This window comes from Notamacropus eugenii, chromosome 3 (genome assembly GCF_028372415.1).
Source record: "Notamacropus eugenii isolate mMacEug1 chromosome 3, mMacEug1.pri_v2, whole genome shotgun sequence".
Lineage (NCBI taxonomy): Eukaryota > Metazoa > Chordata > Mammalia > Diprotodontia > Macropodidae > Notamacropus > Notamacropus eugenii.
The window spans coordinates 189,091,118-189,104,169 of NC_092874.1; the positions used below are offsets into that span (position 1 = coordinate 189,091,118).

Sequence of the window (13,052 nt, forward strand, 5' to 3'; positions counted from 1 at the left end):
CAGTTAAAACAGTCCATCAGTATATTAAACTACCAAAAAATCTTATACATAAAAGTTTCTGATTAAAGGTAACAAGTTTTTAAAAAAAGATCCTAAGTAAATTTTCTATACAGGAAATTCTGATCCCGGATAAACACACTGAACCCACACATGTTTTGTTGATTTGAACCCAAGTTCTTTGAGAGAAACAATCTGCAGTTCTTCCCATTATTCTATGCTATCTCCTCTAATACTTTTCTTTTAAGGAAGAATTGTGCCTTGAAAAAAAAAGTATTATGGAAGGTATCATAGCAAAGAGGAAAATCAGAAGATCTCATCAAAATCTGGTTCAGGCACTTACTTAGCCTGGGTGATTGCAGGCAAATCATAAACTCTTCGGGCCTCAGCTTCCTCATCTATAAAATGAAGGGTCAAAGATGGACTAGTTGAACTTAAAGGTGCCCAGTTCTCTTCTAAGTCTATGAGCTATTACCTAACACTACTTTTGTACAATCAACACATATAGAAAAATATCCAACCTACATAATTTGTAAAGTTTATTATTGGAATGAATAAAAGGTTAAAAAAGGGCTGTTTCTTGTTTGAAACATAGTGAATGATAATTCATGACAGGGAATATTCAGCCAACGATAAAATATTAAATAGTGTCCATATTATGAGACCATAATTCAGACTGTTCAATTATAATCCAGGAATTCTGACAGAAGTAAAACATGTCCTGGAAGAAGTACATAGTTTTCCTTCTTTATGAAGTCCATTGCCTTCAAAGCAAATATTTAAAAAGTCTCACCACAAACTTAGTTATATAACTTACAGTACATGCCTTTTTTGTGACTAAGCATGCACCTATCACATCAAACACTGTGACTTTCTATTGACAGATGTACGATGTTTCTTAAAACCATGTCACATCCATCATTTAAAGTGCAAGCTACAAATACGCAGTACTCCTAAAGAAAAAAAGGTATTAAAAAGTCTGATGTAGAGTCCAAATCCTGTCAAAAGTGGTTATACAACTAACTGAAAGGAAATTGGCAGAGCATTCCTAGCTCCAATCAGGTTTTAGTGTAACACCTTCAAGGGGATTCTTTTCTGGAATACTACCAACCAAACATATACTCCATTGCTTTAGATACAAGACTTTCATTTTTCTTGGAGCTTGTCAGAAACAACCTGATAGTCACTAGTAGAAGCTTTATAAGCTACAGCAAGAGGTCTCATGGTAGAAATTCTAGGAGTACTTGAAGGCTGTACAGGTGTCCCTAAGGATTTGATTGGTAGTGTGAAGGCCAATGCTGGAGAAGATATGGTGTTTCTATCACAGCTTTCCATAACACTTTTATCTATACAAGGCTTTGCTCCAATCATGATGGACTCTCCAAAAATCCTTCCATCTTTGCTTAAGGCTTTTCAGGCCTGAAGTTTGGACTGATAATGAATATGCATCCAATTCCCTGTGTTAGACATCACAAGTTTTACTATGTTTCCATACTGTGCAAACTGAAGGAGTATATACAAAGCAGATGCTTGAGGAAACCTGAATACAGTTACCGAAGAGTTGTCAAGGTGATCTTCTGAAGTCAGGGAATCTCCTTGAGTATAAAAGGGAACCAGCTGAGAAGCAGACAGAGCAGCACTGGAGCTGGCAAATCTCCCATTAAAAAGCCAGGTAAGAACTGTGCATTCACTCCTGGCTTTGGAGAAGTGAACCCAGCTCCCATCAAAGGCATCTGGGGCTCCATGGAAAAGGTGGCCATGATGGCAGCAAGAGGTGCTCACACTGGCTTTTCCTGATTTTCAAAAATGGTGGAAACCATTCTCCTTGGGAAGGGGCACCTGTTCAGTCATTTTCAATCATGTCTGACTCTGTGTTTTGCTGGTAGAGATACTACAGTAGTTTGCCATTTCCTTCTCCAGCTCATTTTATAGTTGAGGAAACTGAGGCAAACAGGACTAAGTGACTTGCCCAGAGTCAGGTACCTAGTAAGTGCCTGACAACAAATTTGAACTCAGGAAGATGAGTCTTTCTGACTCCAGGCCTGGCACTTTATCCACTGTGCCACGTAGCTGAAGTAGTTAAGGAACGTGCAATACAATGAAGGGGTATTATATTAACATTGTGGCAGTAGGAATTTAAGAAAAGGGTTATCTATGAGAGGCATTGTGGTATAGAAAAGAATCAACTTGACTTAATGACTTGTTGAGTTTTGGGGGCTATGTGGAAGAAACAGAAATGATCTGAATAATGTATAGGATGTAGAGTAAGGAAGACCTGGGTTCAAATGCTACCACTGACATTTACTAGTTGTGAATCCCTAGACAAGTCATTTAACTACCCTTGAGTCTCAGTTTTCTCATCTGGAAAATGAGAGAGATTGGATGAGATTGCTTCTAAATTCCCTAATCTCTAAATCTAAGTTCATGGACTTCCAAGCCTGTTTCCTTTACTGACGCAAGACTATTAGCTTTACTGAAAACGAGGAAGCCAGTAAGAGAGCTATTTTGAAAGTTAGGATGATGATACATTTGATTCTATAAATGTGAAGTTGGCCTGAAACCTTCATTTTAGAAAGAGCACTTTTCCACTGGTGTCAGAAAATGTACGGTCTAGTTCTGACTTCACACTTCCTAGCCTCCAGCAAATGATTCAAATTCTCAGAGCCTCTTTTCTCATTCACAAGCTGGATAACAATATCTATTCTGCCTGTCTCACAAGGTTGTTGTAAAGATTAAATAAAGTGACATAAGTGAAAACACTTTTAAAACTATCAAGTGTTATAAAAATGTAAAATGTTATTAAGGAGAAACACATCAACTAAGACCATTTCTCTCTGTCTTGACTCCAAAGACTATACTGAAATTGGGGTTATGGAGGAGACTCTAGAGTGACATTAGGAATGGCTACCTTAGCTGTGTGGTTTTCTTCATTCATTTCATTCTATTAGGCTTGAATTAGAGGGTAGGTCAACAATTCCAGTAGCAAAATTGGTCCAAATGAAAGCGTCAGCAAATCCTGATTAACTGATCAAGAGCAGGAGCAGGAAGACTGACACACAAGCACCAGAGAGTGGCTGCTCACTCTACCCTAGAGGTTTCGGGTAGCAAACTGAAACTCCAGAATATTCCATCTGGATAAGGGTTGCTCCTGAATATATAACTCTGCTAGGAAATGGTGATATGAAATACTACAAACTGGAAAAATCAAAAAGGTAATGGACACAAAAAATTAAAGTAACAAAATACATAAAATAATAGGAGGAGAATATGAAGGTGGGAGAGTCTAAGGCACAGTGAAAAAAATCAGACCCTTATAGACTTGATGAGAGCACCATTTCCCTGAGCCAATGTTTAATAGCAGTCCCCACCTCCAAAAAGTATAAGCAACAAACTTTTAAGTATAATCTATATCATTAATATTTTCTCTATCACTTTCTTAAGTTTGAAAATCAACACAACAATAAGTCAAGGCCAAATTTTTAGCTTCCTGTTTCCAAAGGGTGAATGCTCACCATGAAAATTTTATAATTGGCTCTCCCAAGTCAGTTCAAGTTGACTCCAACTTATTACCCTAGGGCAAAACACAAAGATAATGTGGAAGAGGAATTAGAATTGTGTTGTTTGATCCAAGTGAGCAGAACTAGACACAATGTGTAGCAGTTGCAAAGGGGCAAATTTAGGTGTGATGTCAGACATAGTTAGTAAATTAAATATTTTATAAGTACTTGCACTGTGGTCAATATTAATGACATAAGAGAAAGACACAAAAGAAAAGAAAGGGAAAATAAAATATGCTTTTTAAAAAAGGCCTTGCCCTCAAGGAGCTTGCATTCTGAGGGTGACAATATGAAAATAATCAAGTACATATATGCTATATGCAGAGCAGATGGAAGAAAATCTGAGAGAAAAGCAGTTAGCAACTCAAAAAAGGACCAGAAAAGGACTCCCACAGCAGATAGGATTTGATCTGATTCTTAAAGGCAGCCAGAATAAGTAAGAGACAGAGATAAAGCAAGAGAATGTTCCAAGAGTTGGAGGCTGCCAAAGAAAAGGCAAGGAGACAGGAGGAATGTTGTGTTCTAGAAATTAAAAGTAGCCCAGTGAAGCTGTATCATAGAGGGTGTAAAGTATAAGAAGGTACGGGTAGGTGGTTTGATGGGTAAGGCTTTGGATAATGTGTCAAAAAGACCTGTTTATATATTGTCTCAGACACTTACTACCTGTGTGATTGAGAGCTAGTCACTTAACTTCTATCCGATGCCCTTTCTTCATCTGTAAAATGGAGACAAAAATAATACCTACCTGGGAGGTAGATTGTTGTGAGGGAAAAGTGAGATATTCTCAAAGTGCTAACTTTAAAGTGCTACATAAATGTGATGATGACGATGACGATGACAATGACGATGTTGATGATGAAGATGATGATAAGGTGATGACGATGGAAGAAAAAGAAGGAGGAAAAGGAGAAGGAGAAGGAGAAATAGGAGGAGGAGGAGGAGGAGGAGGAGGAGGAGGAGGAGGAGGAGGAGGAGGAGGAGGAGGAGGAGAAGGAGAAGAAGGAGAAGGAGAAGAAGAAGAAGAAGAAGAAGAAGAAGAAGAAGAAGAAGAAGAAGAAGAAGAAAATGATGATGATGGTGATGACTAAAAGGTAGAAAACAGTACATGAAGAGCTTATGCTATATAAGGAGGAATTTATATTTTATGCTAAAGGAAAGAGAGAACCACTGGAACTCACTGAGGAAGAGGTTGACATGGTCAGACTTGTGCCTTACCTTGGCAGCTGAGTGAAGGATGGGTTGGAGTAGAATGCAACTGAAAGCAGGAAGATCAGTTTGAACAGTACTGTAATGCTCCAAGCAAGGGGTGGTTAAGGGTCTGAACTAGTGCTGTGGCTTTAAAAGTGGATAGAAGGGAATATATGCAAGAGACATTTTGAATGTAGAAACAGAAAGATTTGGCAAGAGATTGGATGTGGTGAGAATGAAGAGTTGAAGACAATGCTGAAGTTGTAAGCCTAGGTGACTAGGGAAACAGTGGGGCCCTTCACAACAATCAGGAAGTCCGGGAGAAAGTTAATGAGTTCAATTATAACATCTTGAATTTGAGATGCCTACTAATCATGTATTTTGAGATGGCCAAGAGATAATTTGAAATGTTTGACTAGCTCAGAAAAGGCTGGATATATAAATTTGGAAATAAATTCTATTCTTACTAAATATTATTATCTTGTTGTATCCTCAAAATATCACTGGAGGTAGGTTCGGATTAACCTTAAAGTGTTCTATATGCATTGTTTTGTTTCTCCCCCCACCCTAAAAGCCAGTTGTTAAATATTTACCAGCGTATCCTTACTTATATCTCATTCAAACTGCCACTCCATGACTTTCTAGATTTCTAGGGAGATAAATTTAATAAACGAATACATGCTGATGTGCTAATGGGAGAAGGTTAGAGTAGAACTTTGCCTTCCCAAAACATATTCCTCTTTTCTTCTGATTTGCATATGTTCTCTGTCCTGACTTGCCAGCTAGAGTATAAGTTCTTTGAAATCAAGAGCTGTTCCTTATTCTAATTTTGTGCCCTAGTATAGTGCTGAACATACATTAAGTAAGCTCACATGATTTATAGATAGAGGGCACTTTAGAGAGCATCTAGTCTAATCCTTTAATCTCATAGATGATAAAACTGAAATTAAGAGAAATTAAGTAATTTGCCCAAAGTCACAGAGATAGTAGCACAGCTAGGATGCAAGTTTAAGGTCTTCTGAACCAAATTCAGGTGCTTAATATTTATTAAATGATAAGTAGCCTTTTAGAGTTAAAGCCTCTGATGTATGACAGAAAGAAATCTCTCCCAAGGTGGTCATTTTAAACCAGTTGAGGAAACATGGCATTATGGCAGTTCATGAGAATTGTATTATGACTAATGACATGTTGCAATTACATGCAAATCAAACCACATATACTGCCTATTCTGCCTATGTAGAGTAGGAACTGAGAAATCACGAGAGCCAGTTCTGTGCAGACCAGTAGCCAGATTTTGGACACCATGATTAGAAATGGAAGAGCACAATTTGGTAATAAGAAATGATAGAAAAATGCAAACATTTGAGTCTTAGTAATGTGAATGCCATTTATTAACTAGATATTCTACCTCCTATTCCTGGGTGCAACTCAGTAAACCAAAATACATAAATGGGCTGTGACTCAGATTCTGCAGCCACTCAGGCCCCGAGAATACAACTTCCACGTTGAATGGACATACATCTGATGACATAAACAAGACCAGAAATGGACTCTTAACAGTGACTATTCAAGAGCAGTAAAACAACAATAATAATTTTTATTTTAATACTTTGTATTGATATAAAATTACATTAGATGACATTTATATATCATTATATTGCAAGCCCCTTGAGGGCAGGGACTATCTTTTGCTTCTTTTTGTATGCCCAGAGCTTAGCACACTACCTGAAGCATAATAGGTGCTTCATAAATGTTCATTGATTGACATAGCACCAATGTATACTAGCCACTGTGCTAAGTATTGTTTACAAATGTTATTATCTCATTTACTCCTCACCAAAAAACAAGGGAGATAGGTGCTATTATTATCCTCATTTTACAGGTAAGGAACCTGAGGAAGACCATGGTTACATGATTTCCCCAAAGTCGCACAAAATTCAGATCTCCCTGGCTCGAGGTCCAGTGCTCTGTCTTCTGTGACACCTAGATGCCTCAAAACAGTACTAGAAATATAAGAACTAATAAGAAATATAATAAGAACCATAGTTAGTAGGAAGCATCATTTAGGTTTTTTCATCAATAAACCAAAAAAAGTTTATTAAACGCCTTCTATGTGCCAGGCACTATGTTCAAGTGCTGGGTATGTAAGTACAAAGAATGAAACAAAGAACTTGCATTCTAATAGGGTGGACAACAAGTACACATATAAATATGTGCAGCATAAACATAATGTGGATAAATGCAAATATATAGAAGGTAAAATACAATGTAGTTTGAGAAGGAAGATGCTCGCAGCTGGGGAGATGTTTCAGGCCAACTCCACATTTATAGAACCAAATGTATCATCATCCTAACTTTCAAAATGACTCTCTTACTGACTTCCCTGTTTTCAGTAAAGCTAATAGTCTTGCTTCAGTAAGGGTAAAGGGCTTGGAAGTTCATGGCAAAAAAACATTTGCTTAAACTATACCCAGAAAGAAGAAAATGATTCTAAGAGGTGGAGATGATGGAGGGAATAGATTCAAGACAAAGGGATGGATGATCAGTGAGATGACACAGGTGCAAAAGATGGAGTCTCATGTATAAGGAACAGAGAAAAATCAAGTTCAGTTGACTCATAAAAGGCAAACAGAAGAGTATTGTCCATTTTGGAGAGAAAGATGGGTTGAAGGACCTGCTATTTATCCTTAGAGACCTTAGGAAGTTGATTAAGTAAGGTAATGATATGATCAGTTCCAAAAAAGGAGAAATTCTTGGTTAGCAATGTGGATGGACTTGAATGAGGAGATTTAAGGCAGGGAGACTAATTAGGGGGAAGTCTTAATAATCTAGTTCTGAACTTATAAGAGCCTAAAATAAGGAAGTAGTTGTATAAGTGGAGAGAAGGAGTCAGATGAAAGAAAGTATGTGAAGGTAGAAAAAGTAAGCTCTGACATCTGACTGGACATGTGGCATGAGAGAAGGTGAGGAGTCAAGACCAATGCTGTAGTAACAATTCTGGGAGATTAGAAGGATGACACACTCCTTGATACATTTGAAAAGCAGGTTATGCCTTTAAAACCAAAGTTATATGACTTGTACCAGTCAAGCCAGATAGAATTTCCAAGGGTGTCAGGAAATTTTACTTCCCTTCTCATGTCTGGAAAATTATATATAAAAAACCCAACTCTTTACCCTCTATGACAAAAGGCAAATATTCTCTGGGTTGTTTTATACCATAGAATAAATGAAAATGGATATAACAAGCATTATATCACCATTTTACATCAAGTCACTGTGCTAAACAATGAGGATGCAAATTTTAAAAAGTGAGGTAGACTCTGTTCACAAGGAATTTACATTCAGAAAGGACCAAACAATAGGAGAGCAGTAGTCAAAGAACAGAGTTTTGGCCTTGTGAGGCACAGGAATACTGAATGAGATGAAAGGACTGATCAGATGACCTGGCTAGGTGAATTTATACTCAATCATCTATCAGGGCAGATCTGTTCCAGATTGGAGTTCTAAAGTTACATAGATTAACACTTTAGGAATTAGCCACATTGTCTCCAGAGGTATGAGGATGCTTTTCTAGATGGAGAGAAAGAAATAATGGCACCAGAGAAGGCAAATTTCCTGTTGTGGATTGTTAAATGGTATAGGCATCTAGAAGTAGCTAGATGTCATAGTGACTAGAGGATGAGAACTGAAGTCAAGACAAACCTGAGTACAAATCAGGACTCAGACATTTATTTCCTAGCTGAATAACCTTGGGCAAGTGACTTCATTTCTATCTGCCTCAGTTTTTTCAACTGCAAAAAGAGGATAATAATTTTAATAATAACATTTCCCAGGGTTGTTGCAAGGATCAAATGAGATAATATTTGTAAACTATTTAGCACACTGCCTAGTACGTAGTAGTCTCTTAATAAACATATGATAAATCAGATGGAATTATGAAGCCTCATAGAGAAAGGGCTTTATTTACTGAGATAAGAGGGATTAGATTAGAAAAGATGAGAGACCATAAGGATATTTTAGACCTAAAAAACAGATAGTCAACAATATTTAAGTTTTTTTTTTTAGTTATAAATTACGGCTGTCTTGATTTTCTGAAATTCTGATTATTTCTAGCCTACTGATGAAAGATCTATTTTCTATCCATCTGTCTATCTATATTTTTGGATATACATACACACATAATTATGACTATGAATGTCACTAATGACATTTGCATCACTCTTGTGGGCAGTGCAGAAATTTGACTGTGTTCCTGGAGCAATGGAAGATATAAACTTTACCACTAGTTCCTTCTACAGTACTTAAGTCTTTCCTTTGCCAAACAGAGATTTGTAATCCTGTAGAGTTAACGTGTTTTGGTGGGGAAGGAGGGTGGAATTGCCCATCTGTATTTATGTGGAAACTACCTTAGCTATAAAGTCAATTTTTAGTTTTATTTATACATTATTTGCGACTATTTGGTTATACTTTTGATTTTTAATCTGGCCATAAAGTTCCCAAACTGAATTTCTATGCTGATTAAAAGTAACAGCAGTATGTTTATTAAAGTCAGCAAATCTGTGATTCAAAAAAAGGACACCTTACTAAAGGGTCAGGATTTTATATTAAGAGAGAATGTCTGACAGTATGGAAGAAATGCTACTCTTTGGGTAAAGATATTTATTCTATTGCTGTGAGAATCAGGCATTAATAATTCATTTTTCATAGACTCTATACTCTGTGACTCTAAGAAGGCACAATAGTTTGAAAAGGCTACTAGGATAAGAAAAAAAAAACATACTGTGCTTACCTAAGACACATATTAAAGTTAACTGAACTTTCCGTACTTGGGTGCAGGAAGCAAACTTTGGCACCCAGCTTAGTAGGCAACTATTTAAAATTGTTCTGATTTAATATTGCAAGTAACCTGATGGAACAACAACTTTCTAAAAATCTACGTTGAATCAGTAAAACAGCATTGGAGTGAAAAGAGAGAATTGAGTAGGAGGGAAATAATATCTGAAGAAATTTGCTCCAGGTTTAACATAAGAAATAACAGATTCAAAATCATGGTTTGGGAAAACCTTAGGACATACTCTGGCCACCTTCTATCCCAGTCTATACTTAGGACAGAAATGAAAATTTATTAAATTATTAATGAGCAAAATATTCATTAACAAATGAAATAACAAATGCACTCTATGAAGGGCTTACCATGTGTATAGCACTGTGGTAGGTACAGAAAGAAAGACATAGAAGATTCATCATCTATCAAGCAAAATTTATATTTTATTTGATGAGATAAGATCTGTATACATGAAACACTTAGGCAAAAACGCAAAACACTTTACAAATATCAAAGCATATGGCAAGGACAATAAGAGCATTTGTAGCCAACAAGATTTGACTAACAGTTGCCCTGTCTTACTGTGCCACTAATCCACATTACTCTACAAATTCCTGCTATATTCATGCACACATTAATTACCAGGTCCAAAGAATAAAGATATCTGCTAATAGAAAAAAAAAGAAATAGAACTCTACTAGCAGCATAAATTTCCATGATGCCTCATCATGGCATGAAGGTGACCCTAAACTTTCAAAGGCTATACCAGCAAGATTTAGCATCTGAAAGGTTCAATCATGCTACAAAGGCTTTAAGTATAATTCAAGGAACGCACTTTAACTACTTTCTAAGACCTAGTCTAGGTAAGGATATCAAGCCTCATCGCCACTGTTGGCCACTTGGAAATAAATGCTTTAGCCATAGCACTCTTAGAAACAAAGGAAAAGGTGAAACATCCCTCAGTCCTCCATGACCTCCTTCTACTTCTATGTTGCAATTAGTAGAGTAATAGAAACAAGTACAGAGGTCACTAAGAATGATACTATTTGTTTTGAATGTTAATAATTATTACATTATTTGTTTGTACTCTGAATATCTAGTTATAATACAGATGCTATGTTAGGGGATTATATCAATTTTAAAAAATTCTTACTATAAATTATATCAGAAAACAAAATGAAATTACAACTCAATGTAAAGATGGTTCATACATTCTCCTTAGAGAAGCAAAGAAATCTGTGAGCAGAGTTGGTTTTATCTTACATCTGCAGAGAACAAGAAATATTAGTTCATGAGATGAGTGGTCATATCTTATTACAGTGTTCATAAAAAGTATTTTAACAGAATCCGCTATAAGGATAATTGTAGTTTACGTGCTAACATCTGTTGCACACGTCATGGTAGAGAAATTTCATACAGTAAGGCAATGTAAGACAAATATTTACTAAGTGCTTTCTATATGCTAGGTACTATGCTAAGTCCTGGGTTTCCAAATACAAGTAAAAATATAGCCTTGTCCTCAGAAAGCTTACATTCTAATGAAGTAAGAAGATACAAAAGGAAGTTGGAAGGGAAAGAGGGGTTTGAAGGAGTTTGAATGGTAAGAGCATGAAGTTGAAAGCTAGAAAATTCGAAGTACAGCAAGAAGAATGAAGTTTTGCTGGCCCAAATGGAGGTACTAGTAGAAACTCATGAGAGAGAATCAAGTCAGGATAATGGAGAGAAGTTCCAGTGGAAAGAGAAGCTAATGCATGGTGTTGAAGTTTGACAATAAAAAGTAAAACCCCTCCAAACTGAAGCAACATCTATATGAAACCTAGTTACTTCAACTTTTAAAAATGGCTCTGGTGGGAGCAATATCCTAAACTCAGCCTTCATAAAACTTAAGCAAGATTTTCCTTAAAAATCATTTTGACCATCCTCAAGTCTTGGTGCATCAGATGACTAAAGCAATAGACCTCTCTGCTGACATCATTCCCTGGTTGCCTAAGTACATATGAAACATGAGGGGATCCAGGAGTTCTCTCTGATGCATGCCTGGTGGATTATGATTGGTATCCAAGGCAAAAAAGTTTCACTTAACTGAATCAAATCATGTCTATCCTTATTGAATATTCTATTCCTGTTATGGTTAATAAAATCTCTATTTAATTTTCTTTGACTTATAATTGTCTTATTTGTATTCAATATTGAACCTATACTACCAAGGGACTGGCCTGAGGCAGATGCAGTCACAAAAGGTAGATATAGAAAAGAATGGCAAATACACACACACATATATATATATATATATTTTATACACACACACATATACATACACACACACACATACACACACACACATACACACACACACACACACACACACACACAAAGTGGAAAAATAGCTCAGGATTACGAAATTAATTAGAAACCCAAAACCTCTGTATTGAAGACTGACACTACGCTGAGCTCTCATGCTTTTTTAAATTAAATTAATTTATTTGTTTTCAGTTTTCAATAATTACTTCCATAAGTCTTAAACTTTCTCCCCCTCCCTCCCTGAGACAGCACACAATCTTATATGGGTTCCACACCTACATTCTTATTAAACAAATTTTTCACATTAGTCATGTTGCATAGAATTAAAGTGAATGGGAGAAAGCATGAGAAAAACCAAAACAAAACATAACACAAATGAAAATATTATCTTCATTCTGCATTCTGATTCCATAGTATGAGAACTAAATATAATCATGCAAACACACACAAGAAAATGATTGAAAATTACTTTATCAATGTGTTAGTTACTTACAAATCAGTTGTTTGGGTACAGTCAGATCATAAAATTGTTTAAGCAAAAATGCAAAGCATTACCAAATTAGAAGAAAATGTGAAAAGTATAAGGCAGCTCCAAACTGGCCCATATAAACAAGCTTTTGACACTGAAAAAAAAATGGATAAATGAACAGACATCAATACAGACTGTCATAGTTGTCTAAAGTTTACTGGTGACAAAACAAGGAACTGAAAGAAGCCCAGAATTTACATTGACCAGAACCAATTTGATTGTTTTGCCAAGCTTAAAGAAACAATAATCAAGAGCAACACTCGTTTCAAATATGAAATAATAAAAAATGCTAAGAAGAATGGTACAGGATATTTTTTAGCAGTATTACATTGTAAAAGAGTGTGAAGTAATAGAATTTAAAAAGTAATAAAAAGCTTGACAATGGTGCTCAATTAATTATCCTGAGGCCTGAGAGATCAAACAGGTGAAAATTGAAACATACCCTTCAATATTTTTATAACAATCCATTTTCACTACCAGGAATGGTAGAGCCACTACATTTAGACTAGGAATCATGTTCTTAATGTGCTGCACAAGGAAATACAAAAGGCATCAAGGAAATCAAATATAGGGGGAATAGAGATGATTAATTATATATAGGAAGTCTAAGGTACAAGTGACACAATTTTATAATTCTGAGAGCCTTAAGAAAACA

The 13,052-nt window shown here is 36.0% G+C and overlaps 1 pseudogene; it reads right to left on the reverse strand.

The window, feature by feature from the left end:
• Positions 1 to 1,100: 1,100 nt before the first annotated feature.
• The window catches only part of LOC140531937 (nucleoporin NUP35 pseudogene), a 39,300-nt pseudogene continuing 27,348 nt past the window's right edge, over positions 1,101 to 13,052 (reverse strand).